The sequence below is a fragment of the Triturus cristatus genome, chromosome 4_1, assembly GCF_964204655.1.
Source record: "Triturus cristatus chromosome 4_1, aTriCri1.1, whole genome shotgun sequence".
NCBI lineage: Eukaryota > Metazoa > Chordata > Amphibia > Caudata > Salamandridae > Triturus > Triturus cristatus.
Window position 1 is genome coordinate 758,882,283 of NC_140585.1, and position 23,961 is coordinate 758,906,243.

The window sequence follows — 23,961 nt, forward strand, 5'->3', positions numbered from 1 at the left end:
AGCTAGATAGCACCTCGCTTAAATCTAGATATTTTGACACAGTGCTGTCTCTAACAAATACTTGTGACATTGTTTGATATGCGGTAAAATTCCCTTTTGGGAACCACTACTACCTTTTTTGTGAAGTTTTTGTATATTTTGTGGCTACCTTCACTCCTATTATTTCTTTTGGAAGTGTGATCTGATTTGCAAAACATTATCAGAGTAACTGAGATTAGTAGACATAGTAACATGGCAGGTTTTGATGATGATAGAGACAAGGTCTTTAATGAGATCTTCTCAGGACAGAAAATTCAGGACAGAAAAACAATAGTTGAGAATGAGAAACCACAAGGATTGAAACAGCTGTTCATAAAACTAGAAATAACTCACAAACAAGAACTTTCACATTGGTGGGACTTAGCTACTTTAAAGAAATATATTGAAATAAAACAAGTTCAGAGAGGGTTGAGAGTTATAATATTTCCCTCATTTGAAGATCTGGATCCAGACTTACTTAGTGAATGGGAGAATCTAATTTTGGCATCATCATGTGGGATGATGGATATCCTAATAAGACATGCAGAGAGGAAACAATCGAAATTATTAAGTGAAATAGAACTTCTAGAGGATGAAATCAAGTCACTTAATTTGAAAGAAGCTACCGAAAAAAAATCACAAAATTTGGAGAGATATTTTGAGTGCACATCAAGTTTACTTTCGACATAAGAAGATGTGAAAATTAAAGGGAGATGAGAATGATTATAGAGATGGCAGGGTTTTTACTTTTGCCAAAAAGTTTGATGAGTTTAGACCAAAGAAGATACAGAATGTGCCAAGTCAAGTTACATGTGTGGCCTCGACCTCGGCCAGTGAGTCAGACCTGTCTGGTTTTGCTAGTGAAATATGTGAATCCCGCAGTGAAACTATAACAACTGTAGGGGGGAGGGGACAATCCTACTACAACATCATCTTTTTTAGCGGAACTAGCAAGGTACAGAAAGGGAACCAGGTCAGGTTGTTACCAAAAAAAAAACCACTGGAACACAACACAACAAGACGAGGGGGAGAAAAGAGCAGGAAAAAAGAGAAAAGAGGGTAACAAGATCAAAATCACGCTTCCAAAAGAACTAAATGATCAAGTGGGTGCTACATTGGTAGAGACCTCTGTATCCACAAATGTTAATGTTAAAGCTACTAGTGAGAACATCTCAATTGTTAATTTGTCTCAATATGCACTGTCTAATGCTGAACAAGAAGTACTTAAAAAGGGTTTGAGCTTTTGCCCTACATCTAAACCAGATTTCACGCAGAACCAGATTGATTTGTTTAAATTCGTTAGCAGAATAAAATTAAAAAAATTATTTGATGCTAACCAGAAACCATGTACTATACCTATCTTTTCAGTAAATCAAAGTAAAGATCAAAGATATTCAAGATTTGCAATTGTTATTGTCATTGGATGAAAGTATGGGGTCTGTGCCAAGCATGAGTGAAATTTTGCAGGATCTAGATATAGACACGCAACTGAATGTGGATAGTGGGCTTAGAAACAGGTCTACATTAATACCTATCTTACCACCAGATAAACTGATAGATTCTTTTTATAAGGCAGTAACCAATGATTTGTATGCATTGGAGGACAAATTTCATTGCAAACACATTAGGTTTAAGGATGACCTTAGCAAGGAAAAGCGCATAGCACTATAACAACTTTCTAGCTGCACCGTTGTGGTCGTTAAAGAGGCAGATAAGGGGGGGCAACATTGTCCTATTGGATACTGAATATTATATTAAGGAGACAGACATCCAGCTAATGGATACCAATGCTTATTGTAGGGTGCCATGCAATCCTTTGAAGAAAGTAACAGCCACGATAGAGAAGAAATTGAAATTTTGGCAAAATTCCTGTCTCCTTACGGACTTAGAATACAAGTATCTCTTCAATCCAACACCACGAGCTGCATGTATCTATACCCTACAAAAGATACATAAGAACTGCACCTCCCTGCCGGGTAGACCCATCATTTCAGGTATTGGGTCACCAACGGAGCACATTTCTGAATACATCGATATATATTCCTTCAACCTATAGTCCAAAAATTACCATCATTTATTCTAGATACAAAGGATTTACTAAAAAAATTAGAGGACTTAATATGGTTGAAGGATTTCACATTTGTTTCTCTAGATGTAAATGCACAATACACCTGCATAACTTTGGACAATGGCATGAGGCTCTTATGTACTTCTTATCTAAGTGGGATGCAACCTTATACAAACATACACAAATGGGTTTAGATTTGACATGTATCACCTTAGAGAACAATTCTTTTCTGCACAATGGAACATGGTTCAGGCAATCATCTGGGGTTGCCATGGGATCAAAATGTTCCCCTTCTTTTGCAAACATCTACATGGGCTTTTTTAAACAGCCCCATATATGGCAAAGTTGCCCACTGGATATGACAGGTTGTATTACGAATTGGTGACGTTTTAAAGAAGACATTCATGTGTGATTTGGAGTGGTGATGGAGAAACTCTTGCACATTTTCTACTTCATCTCAACAATAGTTACAAATTAACGTTTACCAATCTGATTAGCAAGAAGGAGCTCAATTTCTTGGACATTACTCTTTTATGTGGAAAATCGATAAGATTGTATCAAAGTTTTATCGTAAGCCTACTGCGTGCAATTTGGTTTGCACCCATGAAGTGCACATCCTAGTATCCAAATTCAGGCAATCCCCTATGGGGAAATGACGCGTCTCAGGAGGAAGTGCAATGATGCAACTTTTGAGCAGGAACTGGAGGTTTGAAACTTCGCTTTCTAAATAGGGGTTATAAAAGTACCATTTGAGACAAGGCACAAAGGAAGATAAAAAGGAGTTGTCGTACCAACTTTTTAAGAACTACCAAGAGTAATAATAGCAGAGGAACAACAAAGCGTTGAATACACATTACAATTTGTGTAGCCAAAACATATTTAAAATACTACACAACCATTGGCATTTACTGAAGCTTGATCATAAATTGGATGAATACTTATCTAAAAAGCCTTGAATTACATACACCAGTGGTAGGACAATTAGGAATAGAGTATGTCCAACATACCTTCCTCCAAAAAAGACAGAGCACCCATCAACATGGTTACCTAAGAAACCTAAGGGTTTCTACAGATTTACTACATGCAATGTGTGTCAATATGCTGCCAACAAAACACTGAGCTTTAGCTATAATGCTGGACAGATTCACAAGATTAATCAATTCATCAACTGTAACACTAAATGTGTAGTTTATTGCATTGTGTGTCATTGTGGCCTAATTTATGTGGGCAGAACAATTAGGCCACTTAAAAAACAAATCCAAGAACATATAAGAGCAATTCCAAATGGTAATACAAACTATCCATTATCTGTTCACTTTAACATGACGCAAATCTTAAAACAGCTTCCATGGCATTACAGTGGCGGAAGATAATGTATGAGGGGGAGATAGGGTCCCAGCGTATGGGAAATTGGAACCCAAATGGTTGATCATACTTAGATCCGTAGATCTAGGACTTAATGTTGACAGAGAATTGCATGTATTTCTTCGTGACTAAAATCAAATTTAGTAAATGGAAAACATTACTTGGTGAAATTGGAGAAAGTGTTGTGTGTTCCTCCTTATCTGTTATAACTGTATTTATGAACTGATATTATAATGGATATGCTTCCACCCAATACGACTTAATGCCATGTAGCTTGCTCTATCATATGTCTTTCTTTTCCATGAGTTAACGCGCTCCGGTCTGGTAAGTGAGACAATTAGATTCCTTGGATTGTCGAAGCATTTAACTTGTAGGTTTTTTTCTTTGGACATGGACCGTTTCAATTAACACCTACGTTTTTTCGATTGTGTTTTGTCCAGGGAGGAGACTTATCAAGCACTCCACGCCATGTTGTGCCGTGAACTACTATACGTGGGTGTATGGATTAGATACTAATCATTAAAGGACGTACTTTTACATTTTACGAAGGAATATGGTAAATAAGGATATTTTAAAATCCCTAATAATTTTAAGGGAGCCTTAGTTACATGTGAAATGCGCATTGCAAAGTTCAAAACATTGAATGTTGGTTGATATTAGGCAAGGACTAATCTGGGGTAATCTTTGTTAATGAGGTTGAATGACACACACAATACTTACAAGTTATGTGTATGAATTATAAGTAGTTATAGTGCAAGGACAGTGGCATATAATATTTTGGCCCTTTTATCTGACATTATATATGTTTAGTTGAGCTTGCGACATGGATTATACGGATGTGACTGACATTGGTATCGCAATGGTCTCATTGTAGCTCAACTGGCAAATTTTTGAATTTTCTTATATTAGACAGTAGGCCAGTTGTTTCAAATATTGTTGTTCTCTTTTACAGACTCTGACCTCTTTTTTAATGCAAATTGACTTGTGGATATGAAATTGACATGTTGGGTTAGCTGGATATAAAGGCCAGGGATGCCCAGACAGGATATTGTAGAACTGGTGGGTTGCTTTCATATATACAATTTGCTATCTAGGCACTATGGTTTGGAATTTCGGGTTTTCTTTACAACTATATGCAGTAAGAGAAGGGAGTCTCTTTCTGTTTTCTTTCTATATCTTGTACACACTTGCATGCTTATTTTCCTTAATAGACTGTTTTTACCTGGGTGAAATCTTGGGTTACACTGAACTTTTCGGTTTATTTCTTTTTTGCTTCAACTATAAAAATACTCATTGCACCTTAATTGCAGGATATCTTTTTCTGAATTGAATTTTTATATTATGATATATCTGGCTGTTTCTTGGGAGGACAAGTAAATGTAAAACAAATTATTTATTTCCATCTTTTCTTTATGATGCACATATCCAGACAATGTATATTGTTTCAATTCCAGCCTTGAGAAAGTCTTGTGATTTAGATGAAACACGTGTCGGCTGATGCTTGCTGGATTATACAAATATTAAACCAACAATGGAAACATTGAACATTTTGGAATTTTAAGAATTATTTCTGTCAGGAGAAGAGAGAACATCAACACTGGATCTCGGCTCTGAATTGGGCATTGTGACGGCCCAGCGGAGGATACACAACGAGAGTGCCCCGGGGGCACTCCAACGGCTCGACTGGTGCTGACGCTGATGACAGGAGGGGGGCGGAGCCGAGAAGCGGACGTAAACCCGGAAGGAGGCGAGGAGTTGGAGAGAAGCGAAGGAGGCGAGGAGTTGGAGAGACGTGAAGGAGGCGAGGAGTTGGAGAGACGCGAAGGAGACGAAAGAAGCAGAAGCAAGGCGACGAGCACGGAGGAGTCCTGCTGGGCGGCAGCTCATGGAAGGAACGAAGAGGCCGAAGCGAGGACCCAGGCGAACCCCGAGGAGGACGCTCTGGACGAGGCGACCAGGTCCCTGTCAGCGGGCTCCGGTTTCAGGCGAGAGGTGGGGAATACAGGGCGGTCCTTGTTCGGGTGGTGGAAGAGGGAGGCGGGTTTCTCATGTCTATAAAGGGGGTGGGCTATGGCAGCCAGGAAGGGTAAAAGAGGGACCAGAGTCCTCACACCCATAGCCAATACCGGTCCAAACCAGCGAGAAAACCGCAGAGCAAAAGAGGGGGATATACCAATTAAAACCCCATTGGGAGTTCCCTGAAGAAAGGGCCCAGGGAGGTGAATAAGGGGAGTGGACCCCTGGGATCACACAAACACAGCGCAACCTAGGGAGAGGAATCCCTGTGTAAAGCCAGGCAGTGTAGGGCCAGTATAGCCCATTGACGCGGGTTAACTAACCGCCCGTCCTTTTCTATTTCCGAAGGGACGTCCGGCGAAACCAGCCCCGCGAAGAGACCCGAGCAGACACAAGAAGTCCCAAGGACCCAGAGGAGAAACCGACGGCAACAAGGAGCGACCCTGACCCACAGGAGGACAATCATCCTGGTGTTACTTCCTTGTATAGGGCCAATAAAAGCCTGCCTACCTCATACCCTAGTCTTTCGCTTCTGTGGACCGTGACAGTGGTGTATGAAGTGGGATCCACCACACCCGAAGGCCATGTCGCAACCCATTGGATTGAACGAAATGCTGACGCAATTAGCGGAAGGACAGCGTCATCTGCAGCTAGTACTGGAAGCACAGTCCACGGAAGCAAAACGGGACAGAGAACACCTACAGGAGGCACTCCAAGCACAGGCCGGCCTCATGGTACAAAACCAAGCAGTCCAAGATACAGCCATACAGAAGCTAACAGAGACTATCGCAAGTACGAAAGTACATCCCAACGTGCCGAGCTCTGTCTTACAAAAATATAGGGCAGGAGAGGACCCGGACTTCTTTTTTACCAACTTTGAGCGAGTGGCAAGCACGGCTCAGTGGCCCACGGAGAGGTGGGGCCAGTACATCGGCCCCTTACTGTCTGATGACCTGCAGACAGCCTATCAGGCAGCGAATCCCAGAGGAACTACACCCTACGAAACAATAAAGAAAACGATCATGGAGAGACTTGGATGTGACCAGGAACACTATCGTGCCCAGTTTCGGAGGGAGAAGTGGCAAGCCCAGGACAATCCCCGGGCTTTCTATTATCGCATCCAAGACCTCGGGACTAGGTGGCTACAGCCCCACTCCTCTAGCATGGAAGAAGTAATGGATAAAGTGCTGCTTGAACAGTTCGTAGAAGGTCTCCCGACGGCCACCCGGGTTTGGGTCCGAAAACAACCCGAACCTTACGGCGCCCTATGCCATCGAACTAGCGTGTGCGCATCAGCGAAACCCAGAAGCAAGACCCTTCACACCCCAGCTCTCGACCACCCTTATCCATCGATGGAGGGCTGCCACACCAAACCCCTTGGCTCCTGTCCCTCGTCCGCTTATTGACCCCCGGTTCTTACCCCGTCCACCCACTAAAGAGGGAATACAAGGGCCCCAATGCTTCCATTGCGCCGAATGGGGTCACATCTCCCGTAACTGCCCACAGAAGCCGGTTAGTGCTGAACCCATGGACATCGGATACACAAAGGGGAGGATACTCTGGGCGGGAGATGGGAAAGAGGCGTACCACCTGACCCTACAGGTAAACGACGTAGACACCAAGGTCCTAATAGATTCAGGGTGTAGGTATTCTGTCATTTCCCATGAGCGGATACAACCCCGCCAGTGGCGGGAAGGAGAGAGTGTATCCATCACGTGTGTCCACGGGGATCAGAAAAGCTACCCCGTCGCTGTGGTGTCTCTCAGCAACGGCGAAACCAAAGAGTGGATTAAGGTAGGGGGCATTCCCCGAATGGTGGAAGACATAATTATCGGGGACAGACTATGTTAATTTCCCCTCCCTGCTCTCTATGGCCATCAAAGAGAAAGACACACGGGGATGGCTACAGGACGCTCCCATGTACAACGCCGAGATACAGCCGGGTGGGTGCAAGACAAAGAAGACCCGTAATGAGAAAAGAAAACAGGGAATGCTTATGGTGTTAAACGGTCTGTCTAACACACCCTCTCCCACCTCCCTAGGTACAGACGATGCACCCACGCCACCACCCAGCTTTAGGGCTGCACAAAGAGAAGATCCGGCTTTGGGACAAGCCTGGGCCCGAGCAACGGCCGACGAGGATAGCCAGGTAGGCCCTTGTTTTATTATCACAAAAGGACTGTTGTATAGAAAAATAACAAAGTCCGGAGACATAGTAAGACAACTCCTAGTCCCTTTGTCGTTCCTTGATCAGGTACTCTATTTGGCCCACAATCAATCTGGAGAGGGCCATTATGGGAGGGAAAAAACCGAGGAATACCTCTTACCGGTTTTACTGGCCTGGGGTCTTTTCCGACATCAGGAGATATTGTACGGCCTGCCCCACATGTCAGGTGACCAATCCCCCGCATGTCCCCAAAGCTCCGCTACAACCCCTTCCTATCATAGACATACCCTTCTCCCGAGTCGGTATGGACCTAGTAGGACCCTTGCTCATTTCGTCACGGGGCTATAGGTATATCTTCGTGTTGGTTGACTATGCGACTAGCTACCCCGAGGCCATCCCCCTCACGAGCATGACCACCAGTAGCGTAGCCCAAGCAATGATCACGTTCTTTAGCAGGGTGGGGTTTCCCAAGGAACTCCTCACCGACCAGGGAACACCCTTCATGTCCCGTTTAATGGCCCAAATATGTTCTTTACTAGGGGTACCACAGATCTGCACATCCGTCTATCACCCCCAAACGGACGGCCTCGTTGAGAGATATAACCAAACGGAGAAACTCATCCTGAAGAAAACCTTGTCCGAGACCGGGAAGGATTGGGACCGACAGCTACCCTTGACCCTTTTTGCCATACGAACACATACACAGTCCTCTACCGGGTTTAGCCCCTTTGAACTAGTGTTCGGTAGAAAACCTAGGACTCTGGTGGATATAGCAGCCGAACAGTGGGGGGAGGAGGAGGAGGATGAGGGAAAACCACTCCTCGCATACACCACGCAGCTGAAAACCCGATTATCAACTCTCTGGAACCAAGTTAGGGACAACCTCGATGCGGCCCAACACAGACAAAAAAAGGTATACGACCGACACACCACCCTCAGACACTTCACCGTGGGTGACAAAGTACTGCTCCTTCTACCCACCTCCGATAACAAACTCCTAGCCCGCTGGCAAGGACCTTATGCGGTCCTCGCCCAAATCACGCCTGTCACCTACAGGATAGCCGTGCCTCACAGCGGCACGAAAGGGCAGATATACCATGTCAACCTATTAAAACTATGGGTAGACGACGCAGACAACCCAAACAAACCATCCCCTACCCTACTCATCACTGACAGCAAACCTCTTGATATATCCTTTCCTTCCACGGGCAGTGTTACTGTTCCTGAATCCATACCCAAAGGTTCCCACTTAAGCCCTGAACAGAACCATACCCTCCTAGACCTCCTTCGACACTATCAGGACGTGTTCTCCACTAACCCCGGGAGAACGACCCTTGTACAGCACGATATCCGAACCAATGGGGCGACACCGATCAGACAACGACCCTATCGCATCCCAGAGACAAGACGACAGGTTGTAGAAAACGAAGTGCAAGACATGCTCTCAGCCGGCATTATTCAACCATCATGTAGTCCTTGGTGCTCACCCATCGTTCTGGTACTCAAACCGAACGGCACTGTGCGCTTCTGCGTTGACTATAGACGCCTGAACGCCGTGTCACACTTCGATTCCTATCCGATGCCTCGTGTCGATGACATGCTTGACCGCTTAGGGACAGCCCGTTACATGACGACACTTGACCTGATGAAAGGGTACTGGCAGATATTGCTATCCCCAGACGCACAAGAAAAGACGGCCTTCGCCACCCCTTCGGGCTTATACCACTTTCGAGTCCTTCCCTTTGGGTTGCACGGGGCCCCTGCCACCTTTCAGCGCCTTATGGACATTGTACTAAAATCCCACCATGAGTATGCGGCCGCCTATTTAGATGACATAGTCGTCTTCAGCACAACCTGGGAGAGCCATTTAGAACATCTAGGGGCTGTCCTACTTAGTCTTCGAGAAGCCGGACTCACTGCCAACCCAGATAAATGTATGTTAGCAACAGACAACATTAAGTTTCTAGGCTACCACATACAGCGTGGACACATCGAACCGCAAGTGGACAAAGTGAACGCTATCCAAGCCCTAACCAAACCAACCACAAAACGGGGTATCAGGGCGTTCTTGGGACTCGTGGGTTATTATCGTCGCTTTATACCCAGGTTTTCTGAAGAGGCCACCCCGCTCACAGACATGTTGAAGAAAACACAACCAAACACGATCCATACTTGGACCCCAGAACAAACTCACAGCTTCGATACCCTCAAGACCCGACTGTGCAACAACCCCCTTCTGATTTGTCCGGATTTTGCCCACCCATTCACGCTTCAAACTGATGCATCGGACAGGGGCTTGGGAGCGGTGCTTTCACATGTGGCACCCTCCGGGGATTCTCACCCCGTTGTCTACCTGAGCCGCAAACTCCTGCCCCGAGATGTCCACTACTCCACAGTGGAAAAAGAGTGTTTGGCGATCCGGTGGGCGGCCCAGGCCCTGCAATACTACCTCCTGGGTCGTTCTTTTACCCTGTTAACTGATCATGCCCCTCTGGTATGGCTGGCAAAACATAAAGACACCAATCCCCGTGTTCTTCGGTGGTTCTTAGCCCTGCAACCTTTTTCCTTCCAGGTGACACATCGTCCGGGTGCTCAGCAGGCTAACGTGGACTTCCTCTCACGCTGCCCAGCATCTTCATGGCCTGATCGGCCATGCCGGGTGGAGAGTCACTGTGACGGCCCAGCGGAGGATACACAACGAGAGTGCCCCGGGGCCACTCCGACGGCTCGACTGGTGCTGACGCTGACGACAGGAGGGGGGCGGAGCCGAGAAGCGGACATAAACCCGGAAGGAGGCGAGGAGTTGGAGAGACGCGAAGGAGGCGAAGGAAGCAGAAGCAAGGCGACGGAGACGAGCATGGAGGAGTCCTGCTGGGCAGCAGCTCGTGGAAGCAACGAAGAGGCAGGCTCCGGTTTCAGGCGAGTGGTGGGGAATACAGGGCGGTCCTTGTTCGGGTGGTGGCAGAGGGAGGCAGGTTTCTCAGGTCTATAAAGGGGGTGGGCTACAGCAGCCAGGACGGGTAAAAGAGGGACCAGAGTCCTCACACCCATAGCCAATACCGGTCCAGACCAGAGAGAAAACTGCAGAGCAAAAGAGGGGGATATACCAATTAAAACCCCATTGGGAGTTCCCTGAAGAAAGGGCCCAGGGAGGTGAATAAGGGGAGTGGACCCCTGGGATCACACGAACGCAGCGCAACCTAGGGAGAGGAATCCCTGTGTAAAGCCAGGCAGTGTAGGGCCAGCATAGCCCATTGACGCGGGTTAACTAACCGCCTGTCCTTATCTATTTCCGAGGGGACGTCCGGCGAAACCAGCCCCGCGAAGGGACCCGAGCAGACGCTAGAACTCCCAAGGACCCAGAGGAGAAACCGACGGCAACAAGGAGCGACCCTGACCCACAGGAGGACAATCATCCTGGTGTTACTTCCTTGTATAGGGCCAATAAAAGCCTACCTACCTCATACCCTAGTCTTTCGCTTCTGAGGACCGTGACAGGCATATTGTGGACTATTATATTCAAATTGTTATTATACATAGGCTTAAATGGTACTTTGTTTTACTTCAAAGAGAGCACTGCAAAAAAGGTTCTAGTATGTTATAAATTGACAAGGGTGGCAGGGCCATCCTTATCCTACTTGACCTATCTGCCATGTTCGATACTGTTAGCCATACTGTACATACGCGACAGCTGGAGGCAGTGGAAATTGGAGACTCTGCAATCACCCTTCTCACCTCCTTCCTCTCAGCTAGAGAACCAAGTGTGTGTTGGGACACCCTAAAATCAGGCAATATTTAACTGCCAGGGGTAGTGCGACATGGGTCCGCTCTCTCTCCAACACTGTAACATTTATGTTACATTTTTTTAAAAAGAGGGACCCCTACAATATAATGTGCTTGCTAATCGTAGGGAAAACTATGTAAATAAAAAGAATAGCAAGCTTTTCAATTACAAAAAATTTGATATTCTAGGAAAATTCCATACATATGGAAACAACCTATTTGGTAACCATAAACAACACACACTTATTGATGAAGAGTTCATTTTCATTTTGTTATTAATTTATTATTTTTCTTACTTATGCAAATTGGATACACATATCAAAACATTAAATAGAGAAATAAATGTATCTTTTATATACATAAAATTCGGACAATTTCTTCAAAATCATGAAATTTATTTATTTATTTTTAACAATTACAGAGCGCACTGTATCCCTACGGGCATCCTGGTGCTATGACATTGGGAAGGAGACTGGCAGGAGAAGTTACAAGAGCTAAGCCAGAGGGTCATACTTTGGGGAAGAGCAACGTCTTGACTTTCTTGCGGAACGGCATTAGGTCCTCTATTCTCCTAATTTCCAGAGGAAGACGATTCCAAAGGCGGCCAGCTGCCACGCCGAATGCTCTTCCCCCCCAGAGTTACTTTCTTTATCCTGGGAATCCTAACAAGACTAGCAGTCGACGGGCGAAGGTTGCGTGCAGGTTCATACCATTTGAATCTGCCTTGAAGCAGTTTGGGCCCCTGTCCATGAAGTGCCTTAAACGCTATACATAGGGATTTGAACAAAATCCTTTGAGCCACCGGGAGCCAGTGCAGGTCTGCCAGTGCTTGGGATGTAGAAGTGCGGCGTGCCCGAGTCAATGCAAGCTTTGCTGCTGCCGCCTGGTTACTCTGGAGCCTGGCAATCAGATATCCCGGAGACTCCAAGAGCAGGGCATTGCAATAGTCCAGGCGACTCAGAATAATGCTCCTAACTACCATAATTCTTGCCTGGGCTGGCAGTCATGGTAGCACTTTCCGGAGTCCCCGGATAAGAGTATAACAACCTCCCACCAGTTTGTTGACATGGGATTCCAAGTTCAAATTCTCATTAAAACTGACCCCCAGATTGCATACTGTGCTCACTGGTACCAGAGGGACAACTGTAGGTATGGGCCAGAAATCAGCTGGTAGCACTGATGGGACGCCACCCACCTTACAGTGCAAAATCACTGTTTTATCACTGTTAAAGTGTAGCAAGTTGTCCCTCAGCCAATTCACCATTTCTTGCATGCACGCATGAAAGCTTTCCTGTGAGTCCGCGTGGTCGCCGTCCAAGGACATAATAAGCTGGGTGTCATCGACGTAATTGACCACGCAGATATTTTGGGTTTTAATGATATCCAGAAGTGGCCGCATGTATGCGTTAAACAAAATGGGGCTGATTGAGGAACCCTGAGGTACCCCATGTTAATTTAAAAAAAACTCCAATTGATAAAGGGGAGCGCTACTGCCTGACATCTATCAGATAGATAAGAGCGCATCCAGCTCAGTGCCACACCTGCCACTCCCAGAGCTTTCAGCTTTGCATTCGGAGATTATCCAGGATGGTAACCAAGGCTTTCTCTGTTCCGTGGCCAGGTCTAAACCCAAATTGCTCATCTTCCAACTTATTGTTTGTCTCCAAAAAAAGGGACAATGCCCTGCTTACCAAACATTCCACAATTTTAGCTGGGTGTGGTAAGAGGGAGATCGGCCTGTAGTTCTTATGGCAACCTGGGTCCAGTGTGGGTTTTTTCAAGAGCGGTGTTATAATTGCCTGCTTCCAGCCGGGTGGCACCACTCCTCTACTGAGAGACCAGCCACACAACTGACTTAAGATAGGAAAGATCTCTGGTCCTAGTTCTTTCAATATCTTGTGGGGAATGGGATCCAATGGTGATCCTAAAGAAATTCCTAGAGACAAACTCCTCTTCCGATGGCATCACAAACTCATTCAAAGTGAGCTCGGGGATAAGTGGGCTAAGGTTATTATCCCTGTCTAGGTTGGTCTTTGCTGTTTCTCCTTCATCCCGGTCCGAGAAACCGGGTGGGGTCACATGTTTCAGACCTTCCACAATCTTGTTAATTTTCTCTTGAAAGAAATTTGCCAATCCATCACATAGCTCCTGAGTTGGTTGGACTTTTCTAGTTTATACAGTCGGGGTAGGACATTTCTCTTACTATCCTAAAGATGTTCTTGGAACTATTGGATGACTTAAGAATAGAGAGAGCGAAATATTCCGCTTTAGCAGTTTCTATTTCTCTTTTGTACTTGATTAATGTTTCCTTCCAGCTGACTATCATTTTCAGCGTAGTGCTTTCTCCACTGTCTTTCTGCCATCTTACAATCCAACTGATAGTTCCTTAATACCTCCGTGTACCATGGAGCGGAGGGTCTTCCCCTTTTCCTAATATCCTTTAAAGGGGCAAGTTGGTCAATTGTCCTGGTTAAGTGCTCACAGAGAGCTATGTAATTCTCTGCTACCTGTTTCTCAGGATTGATCAGTGTCTCTGTCTGAAATAGAGGGGCCATTTTTGCCTTCCTTAGCAGTCCTTTCCAGTCCCTGCCCATATAGCTCCTTTCTTCCCTGGTCAGGGGCCTGTTCTTGCTTATAAGTGCCACGCTGAAACTGGCCAAGTAATGGTTCGACCAGCCCACCGGCAGAACTTTTCCCATTATGATCAGGCCTTCCTCGGCAAAGATCATATCTAGAATATGACCTTCTGTGTGCGTTGGTTCTGACACCCATTGTGTCAGGCTAAGATTTGCGCAGGACTGAATGAGATTATTGTATGCTGTATTCATTTTTCCATTGGCCCACAAGTTAAGATCTCCCAATTCTAATAACCTGGTATGGGTAAGGGCCATATTACTGATTACATCGATTAAGTCCTGCTGTTGTTGTGCATTAGCTGCCCCTGGCGGTCTATAACAGACCATGCCGGTGAGAGAGTGTCCCATCTGATCTTTGACGGAAAAACCCAGTATTTCCTTACCGGTGACCTCATCTATATCCAAGGGAGTAATATCCCAGACCTCTTTAAAAATAATTCCAATCCCTCCACCACGACCCCCGGACCTGGGTTTATGAAAAGCCTTACATCCCGCTGGACAGGCCAGTCCCAGCTCTAACTCCAGCCCTGCCCTCGTCCATGTCTCTGTCATAAACAGAGCATCAAGAATATGGACTTCTAGTAGAAGCTCGATCTCCATGGAGTGCTTAGGAAGCGATCTTACATTTAGCAGACCACAGTTCAGTCTATCATTCTTTACGATGCCAAGGTCAATCCCTATTACATTATCTAGTGCCAGTTTGCTTAACATGCTTACCCGTTTACCTATATCGTGTAGTTGTTCTCCGGAGTAACTGCGACTAGAGTTATCCACCAGCACTTTGCATTGACCAGCAGCATTACTGGTGCTGTGCGCTGCCGGTGTGCATCCGCTGCGCGGTCGCTCCAGTGTGATGCTAAATAGTCGACACTGAGCGTAAAAATCCGTGATTATTTTGCAGTAAATACTTGACGGCTGAAGGTGGTAAGCGTTAAAAATACCACTACGCGTGTTTTGGCTATACCGCCTTCATCATGAAGACCGTCTATACCAAAGGAACTGTATAGAGCAAAACATAGTTCTTACCATAAATTACATTAGTTACAATTTATATACATAAAATGTTTTCTTTAACATAATTTATCTAGAATATTCATTAGTTCTTAGTTTCAATCAATCTAACAATAAATCTAATTCATATGACAGCAAGCATTCACATATCTCTGCACAGAGATATATAAACCTTATAGTCTCTGTGTAACATTTTACAGAGTCTATGAACTACTACATTTAATTTACAAAAAAAGTAATTTTACTTTTTCAAACATTTGATGTCAAAAACAAATCTCAACAAATCTATTGCCATAACTATCATCAAGAATGAAAGATAAAAGGCAGAAAACCAAGAATAAGAAAAATCTAAAAGAAATTAAGAAAAAATAATAAATGTTAGGGGCCCATATCTACTTTAAGCTCTTTCCGTCACACGACATTATTAAATTCTCATTGTCCTTCTATTCCTATCAGTCAGGCCACAAGAAGAGTACTATATACCCTTAATGCTTTCGTTTTTTTTTTTTTTGTATCTACCCACACTGTTAATAACTTTGAAAAGTGTGATTGAAACAGATTTTATGCATTTAATTGAAAATGTAGGAACTGGTGTCCTCAACTAAACTGAAATTCTATTCTCTTTTCAGACGATTGTAACCCTTAATTTTCCAGGCAATAGCGGACATTCTATACTACAGTTTAACATACTTTCCAATTATCAAGATATGGCGAATGGTATGAATTAACGGTGAGACTATAGTTCAGTTTCAGGGCAATAGATGGGTGGTGCTCACTATTAGCAGTTTCTGCTCCTTTTTGTCATACTCTTTAGCCTATGGGATTTTAACCATAGAGTTAGTCAGTATAAGAATGCATTATACTGAAAAAGGGAAAAAAAACATTTGGATAATAGCCATCAGATTTTTTAAAGTAGATATGGGCCCTTAACATTTATTATTTTTTCTTAATTTCTTTTAGATTTTTCTTATTCTTTGTTTTCTGCCTTTTATCTTTCATTCTTGATGATAGTTATGGTAATAGATTTGTTGAGATTGTTTTTGACATAAAGGTGCCTATTCGGATCCGTTAAAAAAAGTTACTGTACGACTCGTATCCGTATTTTTTTACGTACGAGTCCTACAAGTCCCGTACAAACGGCGAAGTACGATTCGTACGTGAAAAATACATACGAATCACTTCGGGAAAAGTCTACGAGACGTCCCCGGACAGTTTTACATACAAATCATAAAACGGAAGTCCGAGCGCAAGTACGATCCGTACCGCCCGTCCAAAAACACAAGCGCATGGAAAAGGCCCCGTACGGAGCGAACGCCGTAGCACTCGTATCTGGGTAAACTTGTGCCCAGGATGCTAGTCGTACAGCTCCCCCCTCCCCCCCATATGTCAGCACCGTACCCCCCCATGTTCGCACTCTACCCCAGCCCCGTACATGTACGCACCGTACCCCACCACCGTACCCCAGCCCCGTACATGTACGCACCGTACCCCACCACCGTACCCCAGACCCTTACTTGTACGCACCGTACCCCACCACCGTACACCAGCCCCTTACTTGTACGCACCGTACCCCAGCCCCGTACTTGGATGCACCGTACCCCAGTGCCCTACCCCAGCCCCGAACCCCAGCGCTGTACCCCAGCCCCTTACTTGTATGCACCATACCCCACCACCGTACCCCAGCCCCGTACTTGGACGCACCGTACCCCAGCGCCGTACCCCAGGCCCGGACTTGGACGCACCGTACCCCAGCGCCCTACCCCAGCGCCCTACCCCAGCCCCGTACCCCAAGACCGTATCCCAACACCGTACTTGTACACACCGTACCCCACCACCGTACCCCAGCCCCGTACTTGAACGCACCGTACCCCAGCACCGTACAACATGCCCCTACTTGGACGCACCGTACCCCAGCCCCATACATGTATGCACTGTACCCCAACACCGTACCCCAGCCCCATACTGGTACACACCGTACCCCACCACCGTACCCCAGCCCCGTACTTGGATGCACCGTACCCCAGCGCCATACCTCATGCCCCTACTTGGACGCACCGTACCTCAGCACCATACCCCAGCCCTGTACATGTACGCACCGTACCCCAACACTGTACCCCAGCAGCGTACATGTACACACTGTACCAAAAAACACCGTACCCCACCACCGTACTCCAGCACCCTACTTGTATGCACCATACCCCAACACCGTACCCCAGCCCCGTACTTGGACGCACCGTACCCCACCACCGTACCCCAGCATAGCGTATGTACGAACCGTACAACAACATTGCATATGTGAGCACTGTACAACAACATCGCGTATGTACGCACCTTACATATGCTAAAACGGTCAATTCGACTCGCACAACACCACAAAACATGTCTACAATAGAAAAAACATCTAAAAGACTGACCTGGCACATCCAAACAGGCAAACAGAGGCCCAAACTCACAACCACCTCTTATAACACACCCACCAAAATTTCAAACCCAGCCACACCCACAAATGGACCAATAAAAAGAGCCCACACTCACAAACCATGAGCCTTTGCAACAGACCCACTGCTGACAGACACCACACACAAACAACTGCACCCATACACCTTAACTTACACACCTTCACACAGCCTCCTTCACACATACCCCCTCTACACATTCACACACACCTACACATTCACACCCACACACCCACAACCATCCACACCCACACCCCACACCATGCCCACAGACAAGAAACCAAAGTTCACAAGGGAGGAGCTGGACATCCTTGTCAACGAAGTCATCAGAGTCGAGCCACAGCTCTTTGGAACATTGGTCAGACAGACCAGCATAGCTGAAAAATCACACCTGTGGCAGAGGATCGTCGATCGGGTGAATGCTGTTGCGCCCATCAGAAGGACCAGGAATGAATGCCAAGCCAGGTGGTACGATCTGCGGAGGGTAGTCAAGTGCAAAATGAACGAGGACTATGCCCAGAGTAACATCACTGGAGGTGGGCTGCCTCGCAGACCGGTACATTACCATACCTGGGAGGAGAAGGTGATGGCCCTGCTTCCGCCGGTGGGAGTACACAGAGTCGAAGGAGTTGCCGAGCCTGGTGAGTACACAAACAACTTATGTAACATGGGGGTAATGGCATCCACACCCCAACTACAACAAATGCACCCACCTACCCCCAAGCCCTCACCGGACACAACCACACTCAAAAACAACGCTCATGCCACTAACATGTGTATGCCCCATTCACAAAGCAAGGCCATGCCATGTCCCAGCATACACAGACCACAAACCCAAGACTGGATGTCCGGGATGCTGGGAGGGTGGGGATCACTAAACATATTGTACAACTCAGAAACAGACACCATTGCCCTCAGCCCATATGGCCCAGGTACATACCCATGCACCATGCTCAATGCACAGGGACTGGCAAAGTACTGACAAGGTAGCTGACACTTGGCCCTGCTGTAGGCAGCACAAGGCCCTCCTGTGACAACTGCAAACTCTAACAAACACAACAAGCTCAGATATCTAGGACAGGAACTCACACTCACTGACATGGCAGCATGCTCCATGGGGGGACAGATACATCACCTGGGAGACACACTGCCAAATCACACTACACCCACCAGCAGGCACCGTCAATCAATCAACAATCGATCTGGGTACTTGTAAGGCGTGCTACTTACCTGTGAGGGTCTCAAGGTGCTGAGGGGGGGGGGGGTTCCACTACTGCTCGAAGAGCCGGGTCTTGAGGAGTCTTCTGAAGGCAAGTAGGTCTTGGGTCAGTCGTAGGTGGGTTGGGAGGGTGTTCCAGGTCTTTGCGGCGAGGTAGGAGAAGGATCTCCCGCAGGCAGTCATACGTTGGATGCGGGGGATAGCTGCGAGGGCGAGGCTGCTGGAGCGGAGCTGGCGGGTGGGGGTGTAGAAGCGGAGTCTGATGTTCAGGTAGGCTTGTCCGGCGTTGTGGAGTGCCTTGTGTGCGTGGGTGAGGAGCTTGAAGGTGATCCTCTTGTCGATGTGGAGCCAGTGCAGGTTACTCAGGAGGGGGGTGATGTGGCTGTGGCAGGGGGCATTGACGATCCGTCGTGCGGAGGCATTTCGGAAGCATTGTAGCCGCCGTTGGTGTTTGGATGGGAGTCCTGCGTAGAGTGCATTGCCGTAGTCCAGTCAGCTGCTGACGAGGGCCTGTGTCACTGTTTTACTTGTTTTGGTCGGGATCCACCTGTAGATCCGGCGGAGCGTGCGTAGGCTGTCGTAGCAGGAGGAGGAGCCGCCGTTGACCTGCTGGGACATGGAAAGGGAGGATGCGAGGATCAATCCTAGAATGCGTGCGTGGTGGGTGGGTGTCGGTGCTGTCCCCAGAGCGATCGGCCACCAGGAGTCGTCCAAGGCTGAGGGTGTGGGTCCCAGGATGAGGACCTCCATCTTGTCTGAGTTCTGTTTCAGATGGCCCCTCCGCATCCAGTCGGCGATGGCCCTCAGCACTTGTGGGTGTTTGTTTTGGCGGTGTGAGGGTCCTTGGTGATGGAGAGGATGAGCTGGGTGTCATCAGCGTAGGAGATGTTTTTGAGGTTGTGGTGGCGGGCCACTTGTGTGAGGGGGGCCATGTGGATGTTGAACAGCGTCGGGCTGAGGGATGATCACTCACCCCTTACACAAGCACACACCCCCGGGGCAGCCAATGGAGTTACCCACTCTCACAATGGACATGTGACACAACAAGATCAAGCCACAGCCAAAGAAGCATCCAAGCCCAAATTCAACATGTCAAACACCCTGGAGAACATTTCAATCAGTCCCCTGCAACATACCCATCCAAAAGTGAACATTGATGTGAATGCTAGGCACATACAACTACCTGGAGGAAATGTGGCAACTAGAATATGTATGAAACATGGATGTCGCATTAAACAGCATTAACATTGTCTCTCTCTCACACAGGGCAACATCATGGATCTCCCCCCAACAATGGGGGGGGGGGGGGAAGTACCACAGTCCCAGGCTCGGGAGGAACCTGATCCCACCAGCAGCGACACCTCACAACACTCCGCGGATGACCCCAACCCACCTGGCCCCTCTGGTGTCCAAGCCGCTGCAGCACCTGCTTCAGGTACATCTGTGCCAACCACCACCCCCATTCCTGCCACATCCCAGGAGACACCCAGGAGCCCTGCCCACACTGAACAGCTGAGCCAGTCTGACCTGGAGGGACAAGGTTCGCCGGGCACCCAGGAGGAGGCAGCCAACACCGACACTGCCATCCCTCAGGGGTCCCGTAGACCCGATGTGCCCACAACGGCAGGCCAGGCTCGTGTGGGCCGGGGTGGTGGGAGTGGAGGCAGGCGGAGGCAAAAACCTGCCCAGACAGCTGAAGGGACCGGTATGTCACACGTACGCAACATCATGGAGGCATACCGGCGTGACACCAGGGCCATCAGTCAGGTAGTGGCGACCCTCACAGACATTAAGAATCAGCAGGCCGAGCAACACGCCAGTCAACAACAACACCAAGGACGGATGGAGGCAAGACTGGCTGAGCTCCTGGCGGTGCAAAGGGACATAAGCCATTCACTCCGTCGGATCGCCGACAACATGGGCAAGCCTCCCTGTGACACCAGGCGCAGACCAGCACCAGCCACAGGGAGGGAGGAGGAGGAGGATTCGTCCGACGGAGCGTCCCAAACATCGTCAAGGCCTGCATCTGAGGGTCCCCGGAGGAAGGTGGGTCGTCCACGGAAAAGACCGTGAGAGGCAGCGGACCATCCACATCTCCCAGGTCACCTGGCCTGGCACCTGGCCTTCATGCACAACAGCAGCACATCATTCACTGACATTCTCTGCCACATAGACTTGCTGGTCACAGTCTGACCAATGATGACCAACACTGTGGTCTGGACTCTGATGACTTCAAATGCCAAGGATCCAATCTCCCCCTGTGAACTTTGGATTCTATGCACCCGGTAGAGCACCTTACTTTTTCTACCAAAACAAGCACCCCACCGAGAATACAATGACTTATTTGTCATGAGATGTTGCAGTCATTTTGCATTAGTCCACAACATACGTGTGGGTAAATGTCAAACTATGCCTGAGTGTTGAACTAACTCCAGCCATCCATACCCTGGGATCTGAGTCCGATACAGGACACAAATGGGTCACAATGTATCATCCGATACAGCCTGGGAGCCCAATACTCTCCCGTGATGGCCTCAAGCTGCTGAGGGGGGGCTTGAAATACTGTACGGACACACCAATCAGGATGAGGATGATGAAGGCCTAGAGGTCATGGCTCATGTGGAGGTTCCCGGGGAGGGAGTCCCAGGTATGTTTGTCCAAGCGTGAGAACCATCTCCTTCATGCTGGAGTGTTGTGGATGTGAAGAATGGTGGCCAGGCCAAGTTCGGATGCATAGAGTTGGGCCAACACGGTCTTGGATGACAGACGTACAAGGTTGATTTTGGGGTCTGGGGTTGTTGACTGCCTCCTGAGTGTGTGTGAGGAGTGTGAAGGTCAACCTGCAGCACACAGTGATCCCTTGCAGCTATCTCAGGTGGACGGTGATGTTGATGGGGTGTGGGATGTTGAAGCTGAGTTGTGCAGATGCACCCTGGATGTGGACAAGTTTCCCGTGAGTTTGGATGTACTTGCCCCGTAGAGGGCGGGGCAGAAGTTAACACGGCTGGTATTGTGGACCTGGGGGATGGTCTGTCTTTCCTTGGAGTGGATCTATCTGAAGATCATGTGCATCATGCAGAGGGTGTTGCAGCATGAGGTACAGATGCTGGTGATTTGCATGGCAAATGTGAGTGACAAATCCATGATGCACACCATCTTGTGTGCGTGGCCACTGGGTGCTTGTGTAGGGCCCCTGCGGGTGGGACACAAGGAGTTGAGCCAGCTGTAAGGGGACAATCCTCAGATGCTTACCTCAGTCCTGTACAAGTCCAGCCTCAGGTGGCTGATGTTCAGCCATTCATCCACGGACCTCATGCCTTCTTGAATGTTGGAACTGGCAATGGCTGCGTCTTTGGTGAGGGTGAGGAGCACCTGGGTGTCAATGGCATACGACATGATGATGAGGTTGTGTGCGCATGTGATGGTGGAGAGGGGGGTCCTGGACACATTGAAGATTGACACGCTGAGAGATGATCCCTGGGCTATGTGCCAGATGACGCCACTATACCACATGCTGATGGCTTGAGTCCCACTCCCATGGCCTTGCTGGTGGACGGAGCCGGTGTGGAGCAGGATGGACATGATCTGGTTGGTGTGACAGGGCCTGGAAGGTGGGGCAGCGCTGTGTAGGTAGTTGGAGTTGCACACTCAGCATGCAAAGGTGTCGTGTGTGCGCTTAGGGTATGCCTGAGAGCAGGCGGTTGAGTTTCGGATAGACATTGCTTGGAGGGTGGCTACAACAGACTGTAGTGTGATGTGGGTCATGCAACGACATGAGGGTCGTGCAATGTGCACGTTGCATGTGCTGACGGTCCTGCCTTTGGCACCACGTGGCCGCAACAGTGGCACAGACAAGATAATGACAGCCAAATGAATGGGTGGAAGGAGGCAGGGAGGAGCATCTTTGAGGCGTGTGTGTTGCCGAATCCCGCCACTTTGTGGGCCCTTGCTGCAGGGGCCGCAGCAGCAGGCGGCATGTCCTGGAAACTATGCCAAAAGTAGCACACAAAGACAAGGATGTCAGAAAGGACAACTGCAACAGGCATATGTAAAGGAAGGAGTGTCCAGTTACCCATGGCACACCCAGAGAAAATGGATGCACAATCACCAAAGATGACTGACCCAGGATCAGGAAACAGAAGGCCGAGCTGCGCACAGGAGACACACCCTCAGAAGGTGTTAATGGCCCGTCGTGGGGACACCATACCCAAATACATACACAACCATGGACTTCATGCACAATAGAGATTCTAACCCATGAAGAACTGCATGCATGTAGCCAAACTACACATGGACTCATATGCACAATCTTTGACAACTATGCCAGAGATGCCGCATGCAAAGTGGCAAGAGACCTGCATTGACAGAGATGAGGCCCCTTGGAGGGTGAGGAACCCCTTTATTACTCAGGCTCACACTAAGGGAAATGCATCAATATGAACAGACACAGGTCATTTGGCTGAACATGTGGGACCTACACTGGACACCCCCTTCACAACACAGATGTAGTAAATCCAAATGGCCTGGCACACAAGTTAAGGGGATGAGCCAAACACCCCCTTCTGCACACGGAGAGGCTGCAATTCCCCGTTGAGCCTGTTATGGGGATATCCCCCACCATGTCCACCCCCTCCCCCAGTAGAGCTGCACCCCCTCCCTCTGACCCCCTCCCTCCTTTGTGCCTGTGGTTTCTTCCGGTGCAGGGGATACTCTGGACGCCCTGGCAGAAGTGTGCAGCGCCGAGCTCACCTCCACCTTTGGCGCTGCCCCACCCCCTTAGGTGGAGGCGTCCGTCCCTGCACCCACCACACCTACCCTTACACCTCCTGTCCCTGCGGTGCCTGGTCCTTCGCCACATGATGCCCCCCCCCAGTCAACGAACCTGAGGGTTCTAATGTGCAGGCAAGTTAGGGGAGACACGTGCCCATGTGTCCCCCCAAGGACTTCTATTCTGGACTGGCCATTGGCCTTTGTATATAGTGTTCTTGAAAAAAATATTATCTTATGCTGATTAAAGCATTTTCTTTTTTACTTTGAACACTATTGCATTTCAGGTATTTATGTTGGTGCTGATGCTCCAGGAGTTGAGGTTCAGGTAATGTGTTATGTTTCGGGCAAAGGTTCGAGTCTGATGGTCATGAGGTGGCCCATGGGATCTGCGTGCCATCACAAGGTCTCTGCAAAGGATCTTTGGTCGTGTGTGTTATTTGTTTTTGAGACAT